At 49.3% G+C, this 25618-nt stretch overlaps 1 long non-coding RNA gene across 5 annotated transcripts; it reads right to left on the bottom strand.

The window, feature by feature from the left end:
- Positions 1 to 6540: 6540 nt before the first annotated feature.
- Positions 6541 to 24293, bottom strand: LOC128109113 (uncharacterized). Of its 5 annotated transcripts, XR_008217673.1 has the most exons (5): positions 24054 to 24293; positions 21165 to 21295; positions 8573 to 8650; positions 7937 to 8094; positions 6541 to 6965 (listed from the first exon to the last, which is right to left on the bottom strand). It is a non-coding gene; the product is annotated as an uncharacterized LOC128109113 (long non-coding RNA). The 5 variants fall into 5 exon arrangements; XR_008217671.1 differs by lacking the exon at positions 21165 to 21295 and having other exon boundaries at positions 24054 to 24284; XR_008217672.1 differs by lacking the exons at positions 21165 to 21295; positions 24054 to 24293 and adding an exon at positions 10895 to 11585.
- Between the last annotated feature and the right edge of the window lie 1325 nt (positions 24294 to 25618).

The raw sequence follows: 25618 nt of genomic DNA, 5'->3' as shown, positions 1-25618 counted from the left end.
TGAAGCTTTGAAAGACTAGGCTATTATGTGAAAGTGTAGTGATTGATCCCTGTCATGGAGCAAGCCTAAAAAAACGTACTCACCACCACCACCACTTTTTCAGTCTTCCTGTCTGTGGGAGCTGTCCTAGAGTAGTTGGAGGAGTGAGGCAGGTATAGCTGGACTTTGTGGAGTGTACCTGTAATCCCAGCACTTGATAGACCGAGGGAGAGGAGGAAGATTGTTAGGAGTTTGAGGCCACTCCAGGATACATAGTAAAACACAGTCTCTCTCTCTCTCTCTCTCTCTCTCTCTCTCTCTCTCTCTCTCTCTCTCTCTCACACACACACACACACACACACACACACACACACACACACACACACGAGCAAAAAAAGGCAGCTTTATGTGAGAGAACTTACTGAAAACATAGTACATCTCTCAGGTTCTCACGTTTCCTAGCTGGGCATCTTTACTGAGTTCCATGCCAGCCTCCTCAGTGTCAGTGCTGGTCACGGCAGCTGTCGGCCTGGTCAGACTGTGTGATCTCGTGTGGTCCTGTTATCCATCATGTGAAATCACCACTTACCCCTCGCACACATGCAGTTTTTGTAATATTCCAAAGATGACTCGGAAGCCCCCAAGGATGAGGTGGCAGAAGCGCAACTGATGAATTAGAACACTGGGTCACTTGCCTGTCAGCTGGTCCTGAGACACTCCTGCCTTTGAACCTCAGCTCCTGCAGCCTCCAACTTTCCAGATTCGAATGCAGTATTCTCCTCCATCAGCGCCTAGTGAGCCAGCCAGTCTCCCTGAGATCTGGCTGCCTCCCTCCATCGCTGGTGCCCAACTGCAGAGCTTTGCCTCAGTGACGGTCTGGAATGTGTCCCCACTAAAATTTCATGTATTTGAAACTTAACCCCAAGCCAGGTGTGGTGGCACACGACTTTTCGTTGTTGTTTTTTGTTTTTCCGGACAGAGTTTCTCTGTGTTACAGCTCTGGCTGTCCTGGAATTCACTTTGTAGATCAGGCTGCCTCTAACTCACAGAGATCCACCTGGCTCTGCCTCCCAAGTGCTGGGGTCAAAGACGTGTGCCACCTTGCCCAGCTGGCACATGACTTTTAATCCCAGCATAGAGACAGGTAGATCTCTGTGAGTTCAAGGCCTGCCTGGTCTACAGAGTGAGTTCCAGGACAGTAGAAGAGCACATACCAAAAGTGTGTACATCCCTGGATTCCATCCCCAGCTCTGATATATTTGAAAATAAACTCGGCATTAAAAGGAATAAGGGGCCAGCAAGACAGCTCAGTAGCTAAAGATGCTTGCCTTTGAATATAACGATTTAAGTTCAGTTCCCCAGACCCATATGGTTGAAGGAAAGAACCAGCCCCAGAAAGTTCCCTGACCTCCACACACACATTGTGGTACTCATGTATCTACATATATACATACATGTGCAAATAAATTTAATTAAAATTTTTAAAATAACCCCTGTGCAAGGATGATGTGCAAATTCATGAAGCATTCTATATTAAAAATTTTTGAAATAAAATACATTGAAATCTATGAGGGTTTGCTAAAGTGGATAGAAAATAGCAGGAGAGAAGCTGCTGGTTTCAGCCTGCATGTGCTTCAGGCAGCTCTTTGCCCAGGAGTGCTCTCCAAGTGTGGCTTTTGCTTGTTGAAGAGTATGTACCAAGAGCCAGGTCCTACAGCCTTCACATTTGCCCTCCATCTACTAATCTGGTGGCGGCTAATCATCTGTTACCAGTGAATCGGCTCACATTTCTTCCAAGAAGAAAATCTCAACCCGTGAGAGCAGGACATGGGGAGGGTCTGTGTGATTCCTTGCAAACTCTTTTTCCTCTGAGCTCTGGAATTCTCCTGGGACCTCACCTGGCTGTGAATCTGGAGAAATCTCAGGACCATGAGACTGCAGACCTCTCCTTTCTGACTAGGCTGTCTGTAGAGTTAACCCTTTGGCTCCCCAGGAACCTGAAGCGGTTGCCACTGGAACCTGGACTCAGCACAGTGCTTCCTGAATTATACCAAATTGCTGACCCAAACTCAGTTCCTCCCTTCCAATATTCCTCAAATGTCTTCAATGAGACAAAACAATTTATTTTTAAATCCATGGCATCCTGAGAGAAAAATTTCCTAACACCGTTTGATGCCTGTCCAACCCTACTGGTTCTTGGTCTACACCCTTTCCCTCCCTGCAGTCTAGAATTGGATAGTGGGGTGGATGCTGTCTTGAAAAACAGTCTCTTTTCAAGACAAAATGTCCTGTCCCAATCTGTGTCCTCGGTCCCCAAGGACAGAGTAACAAAGTGGCAAAGGTCCAGATAGACAGGAGCAAGCTGGGCACAGTTGAATGAGGCTATAATCCCAGCTACTGAGATTGAAGCAGGAGGATGACTTTGAGCCCAAAATTCAAGGCCAGCCTGGGCTACATCCTGGGGGTCTTGTCAGAGAGGAGAGTGGGTTTGGGGGAGAGAGGAGGAGGAAGAGGAGGAGGAGGAGGAGGAGGAGGAGGAAGAACCAAGGGTCTTGATCTGATTTGAAAAAAGAAACAGAAAAAAGAAAAGGTCCACACAGGTGGGCCTTCCCCCACAGAAGAAGAGAACCCGCTACTTGCCTCTGGATGTGAAGACCTGAGTGCTCCCTTGATGGCAGCCCTAACCCCACCCCTCCTATAGTGACACGCTTGCCAGCTTGCAAGGCCAGGGTGACTGAGCCCATCCAAGCCACAAAGCAAGTTGCAGGCAGGGCCAGTGTAGACTCCTGCTGGTGTTCATTGCTCACATGCTTTTCTTGCAAGTTCTTTGTGTTTTTCTTGCATATTCCTGGTCTCTCCAGAGCTACTGGAAGGCAAAGAACACACCTTGTTCATCCTTGTATCCTCCACTGGAAGGACTTCATGAATTAGGAGCTTTCACGGTTGGCCGGACTCACACTGGGAAGGAGTACAGAGACCCAGCAGCCACTGTGGAGGAGTCTGTCTGCTCTGGGTAAAGTGCCACAGGAACACGGGAGGAAAGGAGAAAACGGGCATTTGGGCGATATAAGAATTTTCAAAAAGAACCTCTTTTAGTAGGAAAAGGGAAAGGCAAAGGGAAGCGGGATAGAATGTTCTGATACCAGATTGGTGAACTAAAAAACTGAAATCGGGCTGGAGAGATGGCTCAGCGGTTAAGAACACTGACTGTTCTTCCAGAGGTCCTGAGTTCAATTCCCAGCAACCACATGGTGGCTCACAACCATCTGTAATGAGATCTGGTGCCCTCTTCTGGCCTGCAGGTATACATGCAGACAGAATACTGTATACATAATAAATAAATAAATCTTTAAAAAAAAAACTGAAATCAGAGAAAAGGTTTGTGGGGGTTCCTAGGCTGCCCTGCCCAGCCTGCACTTTCAATGATTGATTTCGTGGGGGGGGGAGGGGCAGTAGTTTTCAGGTGCCAGGCTACAACCTGGAATGACAAGTGGCCCATTGTCTGGGAACCCTGAGCCAATCTGTCTCTGGGGTTACACCAGGTGGGGCTTCACTCCTTCTCTCTCAGGCTTTGCTGTTCCTAGCCTCAGATGGGATCCCGATTGGACGATCTCAGCCACGGACCATCAGGGGAATTGCCTTCTTTCCTGAGCCTTCCCCATTTCTCCTCAGCAGCCAGAATCCCTGCTCCCAGGTTCAGTGTTCTGCTTCCTCACGGTGTGATCCTGTGTTGGTCCCCCTCCCCCACTCCATCCATCTGATCTGCCTCTGTTTCCATGGTGACAAAATGGGAATAATCAAATCTTCACAGTATCACTCAGGGATAACTGGTGAGAGAACCTGGGAGACAAGAGCCATGAGAAATGAACCTCTGCACAGGCTGTTTTTGTTGCTTTTTTCTATAATCCTTCTATAGCCTAGGATTGCCTCAAACCCATAATCCTCTTGCCTCTGTCTCTAGAGTGCTGAAATTCTAGATGTGTGGCACCACACCCTGCTCACATCACTGCTGTTCTCCCTAATGTTCCTGCCAGCTGCCTGTGCGATCCTGGGCAGTCTGTTCACCGGGGGATAGGTCAAATCTGGAGCGGGGTCCTGTGTCTCAGGCCTCCTTCAAAGAGGCCATGGAGGCCAGAGTGAGGATCCTTGAAGTTAGCCTTGTATAGTTGTCTGGGTGGTGCAGAGTGCTCAGGGAATATTATTTTTTATAGGGTTGATATTCAAACCCGGGACCTCACACATGTTAAGCAAATACCCTACCACTGAGTTGCACCCCTGCCTAAGCCCAGAAATTTAAATTTTAAGGAGGTGCTGTGCATATGCCCTGCATGGAAGCCAAATGTTCCATTTTTAATGTGCCTGGCAAGGTCACAAAGAACCTCAAATGCCACCAACCAGCCTGAAGCTTGGGAAAGGACAGAAGAAAAAGAATACAGAAGAAAGAAGAGCAAGAGCTGCCTGGGTATTGAACCCCAGAGAAGTGGAGGTCTGAGTCCTGCTAGAGCCAGAGGACAGCACTGTGGGAGGCAGCAGGGTGATACGAGCCTCACCTCTCAGGGGAAACTGAGTCTCCAGCAATGAAAGGAATTTTCTGGGGCAACTGAGCGCTCACACGCGCGCACACACACACACACACACACACACACACACACACACACACACACACACACACACGGCAGAAAAGAGCAGTCTTCAGCCCCAGGATTCCCCTCACTAGGAAGAGGGAGAGCCAGGCTTCGGAGAAGCAGCAGCCCTGGGGAAGTGGTCACGGCCAGCAGCCTCCTGGGGAGGAGGGAAGGGCAGAGCTCGGGGCCTGGGCCTTTTGCCCTGTGGTCAGAGCCATGTCTCCAGTCCTTCCTATTCTTGGGTACCACACAGACTGTTGTGGGTGGTTGGCACTGAGAGGACGGGGGACCCCTGCGTGGCTTGACGTGCAGGATATGTCTCACCTCAAAGCAGAAGTGAAATAGGGAACCATTCTTAGGAGACAAGAGGCAAGTCTGTTCACCTCCTCAATATCTGCCTTCTGCAGGAACCTGGAGGGTGGTTGCCACCACTGGGAGCCAGCCTGGTTTTGGGGGACCATAGCTGCTGGAGGCTGGGTATGTGCATCCTCCAAACGTATCTTGGGATCTCTCTGAGTCCGAATCCTTTTGAAGCACCCCAGTAACTGACTTTTTTAAATCAGTTTTTATGATTTAGACTCTGAGAGAAATGGCTCTTACTACAAGCCCCTGTCTCCTAGCGGATTCAAAGCCAACCTCTCTCTGCAGGGAGAGATCTGTATATCGTTTCTTGGCTCACTCACTGTCCACACACTTGATGGCCATCCTCTCATTAATACATGCATCCCAACGGCCTTCTGTAGCACACACAGAGAGGGATCCATGTGCCATAGTTCTTGATTGCTAGCGTGACTGACAGAGGAGCCGTCACAGTGTCTAGTCACTGACATCTTCAATTGATAGAGGAAGGTAGCTTCATATTCCCTGCAGCCGCTTCCAGGGGGCCCCACCCTTAGCTTTCAGATGGAAGGATAAGATGGTGAGAGAGCACTGTGAGTCAGAAGAGGACCTGGGACAAGACTCTGCAGGCAGCTTGGGCCACTGATGCCACCGAACCCTGTGGGTATGTGTTCTGTCCTGCAGGAATCCTGCTGTGACTGTGCACAAGTTTTCCCCTGCTACAGGAGCCTCTCCTATAGGCTGTTTCTCTCCTGAGACCTTCACCAACCAGATCCAGGCAGCTTTGTGGGAGCCCTGTCTCCCAGTGGTGACTGATCCTAGGGCTGACCACTAGCCTCTTTGAGGGTATCTAATGTCACCCTGCCTCCCATTGCTCTCTACAACAGCAAGGAGACACAGCTCATCAGTGGCTCCCAGAAAAGCACCATTTGTAAAACATCTCAGGGAGGCGATGTCTGACCTCTAGTTTACAGAGAAACCGAAGGGACTGGAAGGGAAGAACAGCCCCGTACTGAAAAGGGAGTAAGAAAGGCTTTCAGGGCCTCTCCTGGACCACTGCTCGACAGGACTCTACTGGCTCCTTAGTTCATTGCTGCTCAGTCCGAGCAGTTAAGGGTCTGCAGGTGAGCAGGCATTCTCTGTGCTGACCCAGGAGTTCCCTGCTGAAGGCTGGGACATTCACCCAGCTACTGAAACTGTGGTTCCCACAGAAAGGCCACTGCATGGATAGGAGCAACCATTTGGCAATCGTAAGGTTTTCTTTTGCACACACAGGCAAAACAGGAAGATTGGTTAAAAAAAAAAAAACCACCATTTTCTTTCTTTTTTCATCTTTTTGTTTTGTTTTTCCAAACAGGGTTTCTCTGTGAAACAGTCCTGGCTGTCCTGGAACTTTCTCTGTAGACCAGGCTGGCCTCGAACTCACAGAGATCCACCTGCTGCTGCCTCCTGAGTGCTGGGATCAAAGGCATGTGCCACCACCGCCTGGCATAACCACCATTTTCTAATGTGTGTATATGTGTCTATGTACACAAAACCCATCTGTGCACAGCGTTGTGTAGATACACGAGCAAGAAGAACACTAGACACAACGAAATACACAGTAACTATTGTTGTACTTGTCAAGTATAGTTGGGGAAAGTGTCCCAAAGACCAGAGAGACTGTGAGGTTGGATAGGACCTCAAGCTATGCTGGGGCTGAGGGGTGACTTCTGGACATTTTCCTGGGAACCTGGTGGCTGGCAGAGCTGGCCAAGAGCAGAGAGGGTGATGGCAGAGAAGTTCTGGTTGTGAAGACTCTTGAGACCCTGGGGTGGAAAGAGGCTTCGTGGGTCCAAATGAGAGGAAGGGGTGAGGGCTGGAGGAGGTGAGACCCCATCACCCAGGATCATCAGGGGCACACAGCTGTTCATCTTCAAGAGAAGGAAGCCGGGTGGACTCGAGCAAGCCTCCTCTGGCCTCTGTTTTGTCTTCTTTTCAGTAGGAATGTGTCCCCCTCCTTGCTGGGGACCTACTGAGAACCTGTGTTGGGTAAAGACAGAGGGGGAGTACCTAGCCTGGGACTGCCGTGTTAAAAGGGACCTAACAGCAGAACCTTTAATTTGATGGTGGGCAGGGGTCCAGGCTGACAGCTTAGCAGCCTCCTGCCTTTCTCCCGAGGTAGATTCTAGAAGACACAGAGACAAGGGCTACCTTGGTCCAGCTTGCTGTGCAGAAGCATTTCTCTGCTGTCATATCACTGCCCCAACCAAGTCAGTGCAGCCTGGAAAAGGGCTCAAGACTATAGCCATGGTCCACCTTAGAAGGTGACAGGTGGACCTTTGCTCTTCTCTCAGGACACCCCTTCCTTTACCATGCCCCAGGCTTTAATTCATGACCTAGTCAGTCTGTGCTGACTCCTCACTCAGGGGCAGCCATGTGCTGTGCAGATGGCACAGTCCCGGAGCCCTGAGGTCTGACCAGCAGCAAGACCATGTTTCTCTGTAAGGGTAGAGCCACCTTGGCCTTCCTCTCCTGACTCAGGGAAGCTATCCCCATAAAGCAAAGAGCTCACATGCCTGAATCACAGGCACTCCTGGAGAGGGGCTCTGCAGGACACTGCTTGCTGGCTTATTTAACTCTGTTAGCAATCCCTCACAGTGTGTGTGGACCTGTGCGTGTGCGCGCGCGCGCGTGTGTGTGTGTGTGTGTGTGTGTGTGTGTGTGTGTGTGTGTGTGTGTGTAGTGGTGGTGATGTTTGGTTGTTTGATTGTTTTGTCATACTCTGAGACAACATCTTTCTCTAGCTAAGAATAACCTCTACCTTACAGTCCTCCTGGCTCAGCCTCCCAGTGCAGGATTACAGGCGTGCAACACTATACCTGGGTCACAGTGGGTATTACCAGCTGCCCTCTACAGGTAAGTAACCAAGAATTATGGGCACCTTACCAGCAAGGGTTAAGGGTTTGGATTCTAGTCCAGGCCCCCATGACCTTGCCCACACAGCCCTTTACCTTGGAAGGAGGGCTTTGGGGCTGTGTTGTGTTGTATTTGGGGTTTCACTTGTTGGCAGTGGCCCTGGCGTTTGGTCTCTTCCTCTGGCAAGTGACTGTGGGGTTGGCTGTCAGTCCTCAGAAACATCGCAGAATGACCTCGCTGGCCGTTGTTTTGTCTGTAGAGGGAAAACTTGGGGTCCTGAGTGGGGAAGGCAGCTTGTCTGGGGTTGGGGTTGGTCAGTGGAGCTGAGCCAGGTCTTCCTCCTCCTCCTTTCTCACGCCCTGACTCTGCTCTGCATCTGCACAGTTGGCACACTGCAGGACCCAAACTTCCATCCCCTGGGAACCATGGATGCCTTTCCACCTACCTCCTGGGCTCCGTTGCTTCCCTGGCTCTTCACTAGAGATCTTGGGGGGATGGCAAGCTCGGTATGTGTTACAGCACAACTCTTGATTTAGCTGTGCACCCCGCCCCCAGCTCCCCTGAAGCCTGCTCCTCCCACAGTCTTCCCCGATTTAGTATCCGTACCATCATCTACCCAGTTATTCAGGCAGAAAGCTTTGGAATTATCCTACATTTCCCTTCCCTTCAACCCCCTCATCTGATCCATCAGCAAAAACATATTGTAATCGACCTCTCTTCAGCATCCTTACCTTCATCCACGCAACCCAACCAAACTGGTCCTTCCACATTGCTGGATGCAAAGGCATGCACCTGGAATCCCAGCATTCCTACAGCGAGATGATAGGAGATGAAGGCTGGAGAACCACCTGGAAGCTTGTCAGCTGTTGATCTAGATTACACAGTGCAGCAGAAACTACAAGAGATCTTATCTTCCCTCAACAAGGCAGAAGGCGAACGCCAATTCCTAATAGTGGTCCTGAGACCTCCACATGCATGCCAGGACTGACTTTCTCTCACACACAGACAACAAACAAATATTTTTGAAGAGAGCCTAAATTACAAGTTAAGTCTACCCTAGGCCAGTGTCTCTGAAAAGACAGACTTGTCCTGTCCTGTAAATTCCTTATGGGGGCACTCTCTTGGACTGGGACTGTAGCTTGGCAGTAGAGAGCACTGGCCTCCCTTGTGTGAGGACCTGCACTCCATCTCTAACACCAGAGCCAAGAACAAACAAACAAAGCAGTGAGTGGGACTCTTCTCAGAACACGTGTCCTTTGTCTTCCGTTTGGGCAAGTTTAACTTCTTGGTGCTTCAGGTTTGTTGACTACACGTGGGGATAATAGCATCGCCCACCTCCTGGAGGAGACATGGAGGTCAAAGAGAAAATGAGGAGAATGCTTACCACAGTACACTGCGGGTGTGTGTGTGTGTGTGTGTGTGTGTGTGTGTGTGTGTGTGTGTGTAAGGTTAACTCTATTGTGATTATTGTTGTTTGTTGTTGTGAGGCAGCATCCTGCTGCGTAGCCCAGGCTGGCTTTTTGGGGGGACCACAGGCATGAGCCGTCACACCCAACTCTATTATCATCTTTAAATTGTTATTATCATGACCATCACCATCTGTTTTAACTTTCTTTTCAAACTTTTTTTTTAGACTTATTTATGCATATGAATGTTTTGCCTGCAGGTATGTCTGTGTACACTGGAGGTCAGAAGAGGTGCATCAGATCCTCTGGAACTAGAGTTACAGATGGTTGTGAGCCACCAGGTGGGTGCTGGGAATCAAATCCAGGTCCTCTATAAGTGTGGCAGCAAGTGCTCTTAATCACTGAGCCATCTCTCCAGCACTTGGTTTTTCTTAAAGAGGCAACTATTTTTTTCTCTCTCTGTCTTTCTGTAATAATAACATGTACATTTTACCATTTTTCATGGTCCAGACCCTAATCCACTTAACAAGAGGACCAAACTCTTTAAGTAGCAAGTAAACCTTGGTCTCCTCCTTAGCCTCAGAGTTCCCCGTGGTTCACCCCTCTGCAGTCACATTGCTCATTGAGGCTCTGTGTGATTCGGGCTGTGTCTCCCTAAACACCTGCCTGCCTGGAAGGTGCTTTTCCTTCTCTATCTACCTAACACCCAATCTTCCTTCCATCTCAACTTGATCATTATTGTCTCAACCTTCCAATCCAGTGACTAGGGAACTCACCTCTTTTTTTTTTTTTTTTTTTTTTTTTTTAAGATTTATTTATTTATTATGTATACAAAGTTCTGCCCACACACATCCCTGCAGGCCAGAAGAGGGCACCAGATCTCATTACAGATGGTTGTGAGCCACCATGTGGTTGCTGGGAATTGAACTCAGAACCTCTGGAAGAGCAGCCAGTGCTCTTAACCTCTGAGCCATCTCTCCAGCCCCTCCGAAACTCACCTCTTTTTATACTCTGAGAGTATACATTTCTACTCTTATTGCTGTAACAGAATACACGACAGAAACATCTTATGGAAGGAAGTGTTTCCTCGGCTCCTGGTTTGAGGGTGTAGTCTATCGTGGCAGGAAAGCCATGGCAGCAGAGGCTTGGAGCAGCTGATCACATTGCAGCCACAGTCAGGAAGCAGAGAGCAGGGAAGGCTGGTGCTCGGCTTGTTTTCTCTTGTCTATCTAGACTGAGATCCCAGCCCATGAAAGGAGCCTGCCCATATATAGCGTAGGCCTTCCTACCTCAATTAACCTAAATTAGATAATCCCTCATCCACATGCCCAGAGGCCTCTCTTGAAATGATTCTGAATTCTGTAACTTGGCAGTCCATAGTAACCACCACACTAGATGTGTTCTGTGCTCTGCTGTAGCACTTACCCAGGTTATACACTTCCCTCCATTTGAATTGACTGCCTCTGATGGACCTAACGCCATGAGAACAGAGGCCAAATCCTTCTTTCCCTATGCTGACACAAGGTATTTTGCACTATGCTAGATGGTAACTAATGAATGAATTCGTGAATGAGTCGAATGGTGAGGAAACTCAAAGACGAAGATCCTTCCAGGGAATAATTTATTGTCCTTGCAAAAGTAACTCACCTTTCTCATCGACATCAGGTCGTGAGGCTGGAAGAGCTAGCCTGACCTTCAGTAGGCTCCGCTTGCTGAAATTGGGTGCTCACAGGCATCCACGGCATTATAAAAGGACAGAAAGGCTTTGACCCATTGAGCAGAGCTCAAAGATGGACACGAAGCTTCAGTGTGATGAAGTCTGTCTGGCCTCCTGTCTGTGGGCCAGACACATTTGCTGTGCCTTCCTTCTTGAATCAGGGTGAGGAGGAACCCGCCCGACACTGGAGCTCTGTGCTCTGGTTTTTCTGGCTGATGACACATCCTTTACTGGGTTAGAGCAGAGGTTCTGCAGACCTGGGCCAGTCTCCGACAGAGTCCACACTGGGACACGGCGAAATGAGAACAACGGGGACAGCATGGGGACTTTTCACAAAGCTAAATTAATTCTGAGATTGTCTGTCCTACATTTTTCTGTGTCAGCCTGCCCTTTCTTTTATGAAACCAGGGTGACAGGAATTGATGATTTTGTGTCCTTGCTTGTCAAAATCACCTACTTAATTCTCTTTTGAAATTTGCTGGCTGTGGAAAGTGGCCGAGCTGGGATGAGAATACATATTTGCTAGTTTGCCAGATACCTAACTCCCTCTGCTCTACAGGCCCCGGGAGAGAATCCTACACAAGGGAGATGCGAGAACTGCTGTAAATTGTTGATGGACTGCCGTGAAGAAGAGAGACATGCTCTTGTTATAACCAGCGAGGCAGTCTCAGACAGGAACAGTTCAGCCGATATCAATCAGCTAAACGCGGTGGTTCCAATCCCTGCCCTGGTGAGGCTGAAGTAGGTGGATCTCTGAGTTCCAGGCCAGCCTGGTCTACAGAGTGAGATTTTTGTCTCAAAACAAACAGACAAACAAAACAAAACTTACAAAAAACAAATCAAGTGATTTATAGTGTTTGACAGGTGAGTGGTCAGTATTTGAATGGGCTATCCCGGGCTATCCTGGCTATCCTGGGCTATCCCTGGGCTACCAGTGCCTAGATACTACTCAGACATGTAGGGACTGATGAAGGATCTTGGCCGTGGCGTCAAACAGACCTGTATTTTAACACTAGTTTCACCACTTATTACATGTGTGATCTAGAGCAATTACATTTTCTGCTCCTTAAAATGGGAAGTAGGAAAGCCAGGCAGTGGTGGCACACACCTTTAATCCCAGCACTCGGGAGGCAGAGGCAGGCAGACCTCTTATGAGTTCAAGGCCAGCCTGGTCTACAGAGCGAGTTCCAGGACCACCAAGGCTACACAGAGAAACCATGTCTCAAACAAAAACAACAACAACAACAATAATAATAAAAATGGGAGGTAGAGACTAGAGAAATGGCTCAGAAATTAAGAGCAGTGGCTGCTCTTCCAGAGAACCTGGGTTTGATTCCCAGCCCCCACATGGCACCTCACAACTGTCTGTTACTCCAGTCCCAGGGATCTGAAGCCCTCTTCTGGGATCCTCAGGAACCAGGCATTCACACTGTGCACAGATATACATGCAGGCAAAATACCCACGCACATAAAAAAAAAAAAAAAAAAAAAAAAAAAAAACAACAAAAACTTATTTTTAAAAAGGAGACGAAAGGGAGACGTGGTACCAGGAGAACCTATCCTAGGCAAATTAATGTGGTCGTGGAGGCCAGGAAAACTCCTTAAGGAAGTGACTAACCATTGCAGTGAGGGCTGAAGGGTAAGGAGGGCTAGCTGGGGTAACAGGAGTCGTGGTGGAGAACATTCTAGGCAGAGAAGAAAGACGCACAAGGGCAGGATGAAGTTGGGGGACTAGAGGAGAAATGCATCCCAGACATGCGAAGGATTTTCACTTTTGTCCTCAGAAGTAAGCAGCAGACGGCATGATCAGATTTGCAATTTTAAGATTTTTCTATGGTGATGGGTGGTGGTAGTTGGAGGTGGGATGGGCAAGCATAAAAGGCCGAAGCCTGAGGGAAGTCAATGTGTTCAGGAAATACATAATGGAACCCTGGGCGAGTGAAGCAGTGGGGGAGAAGATGAGTGCACGGTCTTAAGGACCACTTAGGAGATGAAGTGGTCGTGACTGAGCAATGTATTCCAGGAAGGATGAGGGTGAGACAGTTGCTGAGGAATGATACCCAGATTTCCGGATAGAACTGTTGCCAGGCAACAGAGTGAAAACCAGAAGGGAGTGGGGGAAAGCCTGGGACATGATTTCCCCTGCAGTTGTGATTAAGTCCATGTTTGCAAAATGAAAGGTGTTAGGATGTGTGGCTCCCTGGTTGCTTGCTGAGGGAGAAAGGACACCCTACGAAGATTGCGTGATGCAAGTAAACAGGCCTAAGGCTTAGGTCATGACTTAGGTCATTCAGGTAAGCTGTGTGACCTTAAGAGGCAGCTTCACCACTCTGGGCATGAGCTCTGGAATGAATGGCCCACTTAACCTAGAAACTTAAAAGGCATGGACTCTCCAGCTTTGTTTGTGTCCACTGTCACTATTTATGGGACTGTTCCTTGGGAAGCTGTTTCCTATAGATTCATTTCGACTAGCGCATAAAGGTGAAAAAGCATTAAGTCTAAGAATGTGACCCCAGGAGCTCATTTGCTCTCTCTGCTAATTTCACAGAGTGAGATGATATCTGGATCAGACCCTTGTCTCTGCCCTCCTGCACCCCCTGCCCCTGGAGGAGAGGCTAAGCAGTTTGCTCAAAGCCTCAAGGCTGGAGGACAAAAGAGCACCCTTTTGGAGTGAGTCCAATGTTCCTTTTCTTACTTGGGGCTGGAGATCTTCCTGCAGCCTACACAGCCTCTTCCTAGGACAGATGGAGCTGGGCAGAACTGTGGGGACAGGCTAAGGTCATAGACACAGGTGGTGCTGAGCATCTGGGGTGAGGGGAAGCGACAAGGGGATATCTGCAGCATTGTCCTGCTAAGCAGGAGTCTTTTTCTAACTCCTGGAAGATACCGAGTAGCCCTGCTATACTCCTGAATGTCTTCCTGGAAACACAAGGTGAACTTTGGGGGGAAAGTGGATGCGGAAAACTCAGCCTGTACGCCTTCCCCGCCCCTGCAAATGAGACACGAAAACACGGTTTGAACCCGCTGCTGAGGTTTCCATGGTGGCTCCACTCGGCCGCCCTTCCCATTGGCTAAGACGCCCTGCTCTGGTTTTAACAGAGGCTCAGATACGGGTCTCTTTCCTGATTGGCCAGCTTGTGCTGCAGCGCCATGGCAACAGAGACAGGGGGACCAGTCTCTGCCGGAAATTGAGTCACCATCTACCTGGGGTGGGCTACGATCCATGGGGCTGCGTGTACGGGGTGGGAGGAGGGACAGGTAACTCCTGAGCCGGTTTATAGGCAAGCGTTGGACTTCCCACACTGGTTACTCGGGGAGCTTTGTGGGCTGGAGGCGGGCGGGGGTGCCTTCTGCTCAGGTCTGTTTTGTATCTCGCAGCATCCTCTTAGTCCCCTCTTTTCTCTGAGACTTCTATGTCCCCCAGAAGGAAAACAAACCTCTGGCAGCACCAGAAGTTAACTCATTTGCCCAAATTCATATAAATGGCAAGCCAGGATTTGAGATTATGTTGTATTGCCTGACTTAAAGGCTTCCAAGGGCTATTGTGAGAGAACCCAGGGGTCTTTTCATTAAAAAAAAAAAAAAAAAACAAAAACAAATGACTAACCCTCTTTTTATTTGTCAAACACCAAATGCTTTTCAAAATACTCTTCCATCTAAAATATCCAATCATCTCAACAGACTGAGGGGTTGTATAGGTCAGGATTGAATGTCTCACCTACACATAAAGTCACCAGAGCTCAGAGAAGTCCCGTAATTTGTTTTGTGTCCCAGAGTTGGAATGCCCACCCTTCTGAACCCTTGTCACGGCCACATAGCCAAATGTTGCCTTCTCAAGTGCTCCAAGAAAAGGAATTATATTTGGCTCTGAGCCTCCATGTGTGTGCTGGGAACTGAGCCCCGGGTCTTCTGCAAGAGCCATAAGTGCTCTTAACTACTGAATCCAGTCCTCTCACAGTCTTAAATCAGGATTCCAAAAACAAGGGCACTAGACTTGGGCCATGGGGTGCTCTCCCTGCTCCCGCAGAGAGCAGACAGTGGCCTATACCTGCTCTGGGAGCTGACTCTCCTGTTCTTGGATGCATACTTTTCCTGCTCCCACAAAGAGCAGACAGTGGCCCGTGTCTGCTCTGGGAGCTGACTCTCCTGTTCTTGGGTGTATACTGTTTCTTTAACTGAAGCTGCAGTTATGGATCAATTTCTTGGTAGACTCTGAGGACTGTATTTGCGTGAAGGAATCTGAAATAGTTGTTCCCCAAGGAGTGACTCAGCATCCCTAGCCGGAGGGTATGGGCAGTAGAAATAGAGGAAAGAAACCCCCAGTGGCTTTAATAGTTGAAATCTAAGCTGAAAATAGTCTGGAAGTTCTCTTTCTTTCCTGTTCAGCTTGGGTTTCCTGAAGTTCTTGCCTTGGAAACAGCCCAGTCACTAGGCCCACCCTCTTGCCCTTCCTGGAGCACTGCTCTTGAAGATGACCTTGTAAAAAGTTCACACCTGCCACTCCGCTCTCCTAAATGCCACACCAGCAAGGAGCAGACACAGTTTCTCTACAATAGTTAGAGACATCTTTCCTGCCCCAGGCACCAAGACAGCACCTGAGACACTGGGGGGATGTGGGGAACAGCCTGGGGTGGCTCTGCTTTTATGAAAACTGCAGCCTAGTGGTCTTCTCTTGAGGGACTGTCCCAAAGTGACTCCATCAGGTTCTCAGATGGTAATGGAAGACTTGAATTGGATGGAACAGGGTAATGGGACAGTCACAGAGTAGTGGTGGATAGGGGTTGGAGGGAGGATTGAGGTGGTACAAGATGGCTAGACATGAGTGCTGGGAACTGAACTCCAGTCTTCTGCAAAAACACTCTTAACCGCTGAGAATCTCCAGCCCTGAGATGCCTGTTCTTGGTGCTGGGTAAAGGTCCGCACCCCACGTGAAACTCCATTGGAAATATTCCAATCAGAGATATCCCAAGTGCAAAGACCCTGAAGTAGGACAGAATCTGCTGATCTGAGCCTTGAGTAACACATTTCTCCACTTTCTGAGTTTCCTAGTTTGTGGAGTGGGAACTACAGATGCCTCCCTGCTTCCTAGGTAGGTATACAGAGCGCAAGGGGCCCCCAAAGCACACAGGGTTTTAAAAGAGGAGGGGGCTCCCTGACTCCATTAAGGCCTATAAAATGCCTTTGGGAAGGCTTAGGATTTTGGTTGCTGGCTCTTGGTGGGCATCCCCACACTTACTGGTGTTTGTTGAGGACCACCGGGGAACAGGGCAGCAATGCTCAGTGCCTGGGGTCACAGGAGAGTCTGGGGGAGGAAGGCCTTGCTAAGCTTATGACATGAAACGATGGCTTGCTGCTCTGGATGGTGGCTGAGGAGAAAAAAGCTGGGAAAATTCTGGGGCTCAGGGAAGGCCTGGAGGAGATGAGATTCCAACTGGGCCAGGGAGGGGCTTGTAGACACACAGATTTGGCTGAAGTAACGGAAGCTGTTGGCAGGCAAAATGGCAGGGGCTGTTTGTCGACTTCCTACTTTTTACCAAGTAAACAAGACAGACATGGGAAAACTCTTAGGGCACCAGGGGACCCAAAGGAGGTGCCAGGGCTGGAGAAGCTTCCAGGAGGAAGCAAGGATGATGCTTCAGAGGCCTAAAGGATGAGTCAGGTCAAGCCCCAGAGGCAGAGGGAGAAATAGGAAATAGCAAGGGGGTCACTATGGAAGGGACAATGTCTTCCAAGAGGCCAGAGGGGAAGAAAAGTTGGGGGTTTTCAAGCTGTCTAAAGCAGAGAATTCAAATAACAGGTGGGATCAGCTTGGCGCCAGCTCAAGACGCGGGTCTTTCTCACTGACGCACTAGACACAGGGTTGCCGGGTTCAGCAAACTGAGGCTATAGTGTTCAATTTTCAGACGAATAACAATGTGGTTTTTTTTGTTTGTTTGTTTGTTTGTTTTTTGTTTTTTTTGTTTTTTCGAGACAGGGTTTCTTTGTGTAGCTTTGCGCCTTTCCTGGAACTCGCTTTGGAGACCAGGCTGGCCTCAAACTCACAGAGATCCGCCTGGCTCTGCCTCCCGAGTGCTGGGATTAAAACAATGTGTTTTTAGTATGTGTGTACACACAATTATTTGGGTCACCCCTTACTGAAGGCCCCTCTATCTGAGATCAGCCGACCTGCACCTCCTGCATTCTCTTTAGTGTCCCTCTGTCCCTGTGTCGGATCACAGAATGGCTTTAGGTATCGAGATGATGTGGCCAGACTTTAGCTAGGGAAGCTGCCTAGATTTGTGGGAAAACACACCCGAAGGAGACCAGGAAGAGGTGGGGGGCAGGTGAGGCTTCTGCGATTGCCCTGGACCCCAAAAGGAATGTCGGTGTGCCTCTGAAGTCATCTGCCTTTCCCACCAGGCAGGTGGCCCTGAATAAACCTCTCAGCTGGCCAAGTCCTAGGGGACTGCTGATCTGGTCAGCCCCAGATCTGCATGTGAACATCTGGACCACGTGGCTCCCTTGTTCCTCAGCATTCCCATCTGTTAAAGAGATGATGGCGGTACGTCCATGATGAGCTCTTCCATCCCCTGTACCTCTCCTGGTGTGGGACGTGATGATGAAGACATTTGGCTCCCCGCTCCTTTTCCTCCTGTCTCATGCTGCTCTTTCCCTGGCCACTGGATCCATCACTAACCCTTCACATCTTGCTTGGAAAAAGAGGCTGCACATTTGTGGAGGGCCTACTATGTGCTAGCAAATCCCCTGCATTCCTTGCCTCAACTGGTGCAGCAGCCCTGAATGTGTTTGCTCCATTCCTCAGAAAGCAAACCGAGGCTCTTGGTCACACAGCTGTGCAGGGTCTGGCTGGTGCCGGCACTCTACCCCACCACTGTCTCCAGGAACCCTCCCCCCAGGAAGCCCTAATCCCCCATTATTTAGAACTTGGGCTCAGTCAGCAGTCTTGTTGTCCCACTGCAGGCCCACATGCTGCCCTGGCTCTTTCAGAGTTAAGCTGGCTCACTGCTCATTTGCCAGGCTCTACGGCTTAGGAAGCCCTTTCTTTCCCATCTGCGCCCTCCCCATGGCTCCACAGAGCCCAGACATGGCCCCTTCCAGTCCTTCTTGCCTGCAGCTCTGCTGCAGTAAGGCCACATTAAATATTAACGGGGCCGCTCCTGGCACCACCGTGACGTCAATTACTGCTTGGTGAGGGCTGCGGTTGCCTTCCCAAGGTGAAGCAGTGACCGGAATTCAAATAGCTTCAGTGATGTCCCAGGGGACTGGCTGTCGGGACTTGGAGAAGATACTGCTAATGTAAGGCATGGCAGAAATCCAAAGCTTTCTCTGCTGCCCCTCCCATAGCATTCTGCTCCCGGCATGATGAATTCCATCATCTGGCAAGTATTTGCTGAGCACCTGCTATCTACCCAACAGGGCACTATGCTCCAGGGATACATCTGTAGCGTGGCAATGGCTTTGCATCATGGAGCTACCCTTGTGGTGGAGAAGAGAGAGAAAGCCCCACTGTAGGACAAGACAGATACCCACCCTGGCCCGACACCAAAGGATCCTTCCAGAGAGCTCGTTTGTGCTGAAACCAGATGAAGGAAAGGATCCGAGTTAGGTAGGAAAAGAGGAGGGGTAAGGCAGAGGGAGCCTGACTGGAGTGCAGAGCCCGGCTCCAAGCCTTCCTAGCCATTTATCTGTAAATTGGATTTCCACCTCAGGGCTGCTGTGAAGGATAATAGAAGCCCTGCTAGTGATAACACAGGCCCACAGGCACGAAAGGCCAAACAACGTGAGAGCACAGGGCACTGCTGGAGAATGGCTCCCCGGCCTGACCTGCTTGGGCACATCTGTCACACGAGCACTCCAGAGGCTGAGGCAGGAGGAGCAACTTCTGCTACATAGTGAGATCCTATCTCAAAATAACAGCCCCCACACCTAAAAGAAAACAGCTCCTGGCCTTTGTCTAATCTCCTCACCTTCCCAGGAATTCTCACCCCCATTTTCTGAGCAGACAAACAGGTTCAAAGAGGAGCCCTGACCGGACCAGAGCCAGGCTGGGGATTCACTGGACACAATTTCAGTTTGTATCTTTTTACCCACAGTTCAGTCACAGGCAATCCTGGGAAAGAGTTGTTAGTGCCGAACCTACAGCCCCAACAGCTAGTAACAGTGAAAAGCAGAGAAAACAGAGTTATTCAGTGTGGCCACAGAGGAACACATAATGAGATCTAGTGTGCCCCCCCCCCACCACCACCCCAGTCAAGTCCTTGGGCCCTGACGTGAGGTTTAGGTTTAAATAGAGGCAAAGGTAGCAAAGGTATGCGTAACTAAGCAGTCCTGGGCAGGGGGTGGTCCCGCCACTCTTGTCTATGCTCCAGTCTCTTCTGGATGGGGGTCTGAGGAGTTGAGAATGCTGTGAGATTGCTTCCTGGAGACAAAATCTTCCTCCTGCTGGCACCAGGCATTACCAGGCTTCCACATTTTCCTTTTCCTCAGAATCCTGGGGAACGACTAATTTCTTGGAGACCATGTTTTCAATAGTCTGATAGTCAGAGGGAGAAGCGACCAGTGTCTCTCTTTAGAACATCTTAACTTTGAGGCTGGAGATGGCTCAGTGGTTCAGGGGGCTCGCTGTTCTTGCACCCACATTGGGAAGCTCAAGACTCCCTGCAACTCTAGCTCCAGGAGATCTAACACCTCTGGCCTCTTGGGGCACCCGTACTCCTGAGTGCGTCTGTGCATGAAAACACGCACAGACAAAGTTAAAAATAAAGCTCATCTTTTATTTTTGCATCTTAGTTGGGTATGGTGGCATACACTTTTAACCTCAGCACTTGGGAGGTAGAGGCATGTGGATCTCTATGAGTTTGATGCCAACCTGGCCTATATAGCAAGTCCTAAGCCAGCTAGGGAGCATATATAGACAACATAATGAGACCAAAAAACAAAATAATAACAATCCACAACAAATACCGAAAACAAGACAGAAAGATGAGGAACAAGTTTGAAAGGGACAAAATGGGATAGGAATAATGCTATAAAGTCACCGGGGGTGGGTGGTGGTGGTGTCAGGCAGGGTACAGCTCCAAGACCGACTGCAGAAGTGGCTGTCATTCCACCATATCTTGGAGTAAGACAGCAAGTGTCTTCAGTATCCTTTTCAGTGGCCATGATGTTGTGAATTCCCTGCTCCCCTAACCTTTCTGCCCAGTCATTTCATAGCATGTCAGGTACTGATAGCACTGTCACAGTGTCCTGGAGGAGTCACCCACTCCTCCCCTCTGTCATAGCTCCATTCCTCCCGCAACAGCCCAAGGTCTAGCAAGGACAGTACCATCCACCCCCCAGCATGCCGGTTTCCCATGGGAGGAGACTGCAGCAGAGAGAAGTGTAGGAACTTGTCTCGGTTTCCACAGCGGCTGGGGAAGAGCTGAGATTGGAAGCCAGGTCCGGTAATGGTCCTGTACTATGAGAGCCACTGAAGCTGGCCAGTTCAGCCTGAGAGCCCCGTTCCCACCCTCAGCTCCCTCCCAGCTCATTTAGTCTTGTCTTCTCCCTCCTCCCTCCCTCTCTTCTATCTTCCACTCAACTGCCAACCAGTCAGATAGATCGCTGTCAGTGAAATGACTTTATTTCCCACTGGGGTGTGTGTGGCAGGCAGTGACCTTGGCCTCTTATACAGAGGGCCTTAGTGTGGGTTTCTGTAACAAAGAGAAGGTACAAAAGGTAGAATTGCGTTCAATCCTGCATTCATAGGGCCATCCCTGAGTCCAGGACTCCCACCCTCCCCAGCATCTGAGGGGTTCTGAGGATGGATGGAACCCAAGCCGTATCCCCAGGTGTTTTCATTCTACCAGGGAAATGGCAACTTCCTAAGGAAGCAGGAAGCAGGGGGCTGAAATAACAAGGAACTTGAACTCTATGGTCAGAAAGACGGAGGCTCAAATGCTAACTATTTGACTAAGTACAGGCCTGGGGTAAGCAGATGCCTCTCTGAGCTTCAGTTTCTCTATCTGGCCAATGGGTATAAGAGAAATAGATGTGATAAGGAATAGATCACATGCTACATTAAGCGCTGTAACACAATGCCTGGTGCCTGCTCATTGGCCGGTAAATATCAATCTTATGATCCTCTTTATGCAAAGAGCAGATACTAGAGTCATGCTGGAAATGGGCGGAAAATTGAAAGAATTACTTTTATAAAAGTACCTGCCGGGGCTGGAGAGATGGCTTAGTGGTTAAGAGCACTGGCTGCTCTTCCAGAGGTCCTGAGTTCAATTCCCAGCAACCACATGGTGGCTCACAACCATCTGTAATGAGATCTGGCACCCTCTTCTGGCCTGTAGGTACACATGCAGACAGAAAATTGTATACATAATAAATAAATCTTAAAAAAAAAAAAGTAAAAAAAAAAAAGTACCTGCCACACAAGCTTGATGCCCTGAGTTTGATCCCTGGGACGGTAAAAACAGAGAATTTCTTTATGAAAGTTGTTCTGTAACACTTCCACACACACAGATATGTATTTAAAAGAAGAAAGGAGGCAAAGGAGAAGTTAAAAAAAAAGGGGGACAGGTCTCACAATGTAGCACAGGTTGGCCTCAACTCCATCTCAAGTGCTGTGGTTACAGCAGATTATGGTCTCTGTTACCATGCCTGTTATGAGAGGTTTTTTTTTTTTTAATTATTTTGATTATTTTAAATTATGTGTAGGTGTTTATGTCTGAATGTGGATATGTGCACTTGAGTTCAGGTGTCTGAGAAGGGAAGGCATCAGATGCCCTGGACCTGGAGTTACAGAGGATTAGGAACAGAAAAGCTTGGAGGGATAGATAAGGACATTTTAGTGGGTAGAAATTTGTGGGCAGAGTCTGGGAACATGGTGTGCCCAAGATGTCCAGGGAGTGAGTAATGAGTTTTAAAAGCGGCTTCAGGCTCATGTTGGAAAGAGCTAGGTGGAAACACTGGTATCTTAGTAGGGAAGGAGCCTTCCCATAAGCCCTGTGCTGCAGAGCAACCTCCCACCCCCACCCGGGACTCGGCCTTCTCCTGTGGCCTTGGCCCTCCCAGATTGCTTTGTTTCCTGAGTCAGGGCCAGTCCACTGCCGTGGTCTGGAAGAAGCCAGAAGGCTGTAACAATCTGTTTGCCTCCTACTAACATCCTGGGAAGGAAAAGATGCTTTTTTAGCACAGTTGCCTGGCAGGGAACCTTGGCAAAAACTCAGTGACCCTCTCCTTTACTTCCCAGGGAGCCATTTAAGGAGCACTTGATGGTTACACTATCAGCTCGATGCTCTGAAGACTGTCGCCGGTCAGGGGCAGCAGTGGTGAAGTCCTGACCAGGCTCCTGCACTGTGCTGACATTGGCAAGCTGACGTCTTGCTTGGCCTCCTTTCCCGTATGTTAGAATGGGAAGAATATTACCTCACCTTAGCTAAACTAAATAGGAGTGTACTGGCAAGCTGATGCCCCATGGCCTGCTAAGGAGTTTGTTTCCTTGTCTCATCGATATGGTCTCAACCATTTATTTGTTTGTCTGAGGCAGGATCTCCCTCATTATTTATAGCCCTGTCTGTCCTGGAACTCAATATGTAGAGCAGGCTGTACTGGAAAGAGATCCACCTGCCTCTTCCTCAAGAGCTCTGGGATTAAAGGTGTACACCACCATGTCCCAACTTTAATTATTGATTATTTACTTATTTGGAGTGTTGGGAGAGTCTTGCACATGCTTGGCAGGTGTCCTGCCACTAAATTACAGTGTCAGCCCCACGCCTGTCTTTAGGAGCAGCCCTGGTTTTACCAGTTGAATTGTCATGCTGTTTCATTTTCCAATGCCCTGGACCTTCAGAGCTAGGAAACCAAAGAAAAATGCCATCCATCCACTAGCAAGGTCTTGGTGTCACAGATAAGAAATCCTAGGGTAAAAGGCAAAGCAACAGCCTCCCCAGGCCCGGCTGTCTCTAGCTCTTTTCCTAGCCCGAGACAGCCTCTCCTACCTGGGCCAAACCCATAGGAACCATACAGAAGCTGGACGCAATTATACAGGAGTTTCAAATGAAAGGATCTAGAAAATTCTGACCAAGAAACCAAAGTTTGATGGTTGTAGTAACACCTGCCTATAATCCTAATACTTGGGTGGAGCCAGGAGGATCAGATGTTTGAAACTGTCAGGAACCTGTCTCAAAAGATTAAAATAGATCAACACCAATTCAAGGTGGACAAGATTGCACCTATCTGTAATCTCAGCCATCATATGGGAGGCTGAGCCAGGAGAATCAGGAATTTGAGGCCAGCCTAGGCTACATAGTGCATTTGAGGCTAGCCTAGGTTGCTGCATAGCAAGACCCTATCTCAAAACAAAAGACAAGTCCCCTGAACTCGTGCAGAACTGAAGCAAAAGCCCTTTCCCCTTCTTTCATCACCAGAGCCCAGCTCCCATCGTGAGCCTGAGGGAGATGGAGGCAGGGAACTGTGTCTGAATGCCAGCAGTTCGAAGCTGGGGCTCCCAGGACATTTTAGCACTTCTAAATGCCAAAAGCTCCCGTGGGTGCTGCACTGCTTCCAAGTCAGTGGAAAGGGGCAGGCTTCTGAAAGGGGCAGGCTCTGTAAGACCTGTAGCTCAACCCCAGGTTGGTGGCAGAAAGCTGATGGGGGGAAGCTTAGATGACAGATATCTGACCCTTCTACATCTCAGCTTCCTTCTCTCTGAGGGTGACAAGGTTTCTCTAAGCAGAGACTGTGGGACAATATCTGGGATGACGTCACTACTCTGAAGCCCAGAAGAGGGTAAGGGATTGATAAGCAGGAGGAGCTGCTGTTGCGGCTGCTACGGACAGTGGTAATCACATCATTGGCTGAGGAATGGGAAAGTCACTTTGGCATCGAGCTGACTGCATCAGGGTGTGGCAGGGAGTCCTATCTTGGTGACACTAAGCTCAAGATGGTAACCATGCCAACAGTGTGACTGCCACCTCTCTGGAACAATACCAGGTCTTTTCTGTAGTATGTCCCTTGGTGTTCAGATATCTCAGGCAGTTCAGAGTGTACCAGAGTATCTGATATGGGGGGGGGGAGAGGACCAAGCAAACCAGGCCCTACCTTTTCTGGTCACTTCACTGGATTCTGGGTGGAAGGTTCTGGTGATGCTTTGGGAATCCAGCCACGCTGAGGAGCAGTCACTAGCACTGTGCTCAGAATGGAGCACAGCAAGGAACCAACCACAGAGCTGAGATGGCTGGTGCTTGTTCTATGGCGTTGCCATAGAGATACTACACATGTGCCGGTGAGCTCCGTGATGGCCCTAAAAGACACCATGGAGCCATATATGGTGGCATATGCCTATAATCCCAGGACTTGGGAGGGTGAGACATGATGATTGTCAAGAGTTTGAGAATTGCTTAGCTTATTTTTTATCTTTATTTTTTATTTTGTTTTTAGAGATAGGGTTTCTCTAGGTAGCCTTGGCTGTCCTGGAACTTGCTGTGTAGACCAGGCTGGGCTCAAACTCACAGAGATCCACCTGCCTCTGCCTCTGAAGTTGGGATTAAAGGTATGTGACGTGACGCCACCACCTGGCTTTCCCATTTTCTTTAAAGGTGGTCTTACCCTGTAACCCTGGCTGGCCTGGAACTTGCCATGTAGACCAGGCTGGCCTTGAACTCAGAGGTCCTTCACTTCTTCCCCCTCAGTGCTGGGTTTAAAGGTAAGCACCACCACACTCCAGCTTAAAAAAACAAAAACAGGTGGTGGTGACGCACGCCTTTGACCCGAGTCATTCCTTCACCCTCTCTTAGTCTATGTCACGGGGCAGTGTGCTTCCATCTGGCGGAAGCGAGTTCGAGCACTGGCTCTGGTAGCTTCTAGCTGTGTGACTTTCTTCAGGCCACAAACATTTCTGAACCAGTCTCTTCAACTATAACATGGACATTGGAACCGTACAGACCTTTCAGGGGTATCACAAAATAAACACACAAAAAATTATAAAGCACATCACCCAGTGCTGGGAACATGCTATTGAGTCGTTTTCCCTCAAGGGTGAACATGGGTCGGGCTAAGTGAGAAGAGGGGCTGGGGTGGCCTGGGGAGCACCAATGCTTCAGGGCAGGCGAGAGGAGGAGCCCGCACTGCAGACAGACGGGCGCCAGAGAGTGCAGGACCGTAGAAGCTAGGAGGAGAACCCTCTCGGAGGGACAAGCAGCAGCTGAGCCCAGGGCACCTGAGGGCCAGGGAGGAAGACTGAGGCCCCTCTGGTGGCCACGAGGAGTCTAGATGAAGTGAGGCAGATAGAGGCGTCACCTCTGGCCTTTCCTTACCTTTCTGTACTGTATAGCAGGAAGCCAATGCCTGGGTAACTTAGAAAATTTTCATTTTGCCCACCCACACTGTCCCAGGTTTGGGGGCTCAGAAACCTTAGACTATGACACCAGCAGGCCTCTCCTTGGCCTCTGGTGAGTGCCTTTTTGCTGTGTCACCCCTTGGCAGAAGATGGAAGAACACTTTTTTTTAAGGGCTGGGACTCCTTCTTTCCAGTCCCTTTTCTAGCTGGTGTTAATCCATTTATGGAGGAGGAGCCCTCATGACCTCAACACTTCCCATCAGGCTCTTCCTCCGAAGCACTGTGGACACAGGCCCTTCAGGAGAATTTGTTCAAACCGTAGTGCTGT

This window comes from Peromyscus californicus, unplaced genomic scaffold (genome assembly GCF_007827085.1).
Source record: "Peromyscus californicus insignis strain IS unplaced genomic scaffold, ASM782708v3 Scaffold_13__1_contigs__length_99412109, whole genome shotgun sequence".
Taxonomy (NCBI): Eukaryota; Metazoa; Chordata; class Mammalia; order Rodentia; family Cricetidae; genus Peromyscus; species Peromyscus californicus.
Note: the sequence above shows the minus strand (reverse complement) of the source record. Positions and strands in the feature narration are given on the sequence as shown.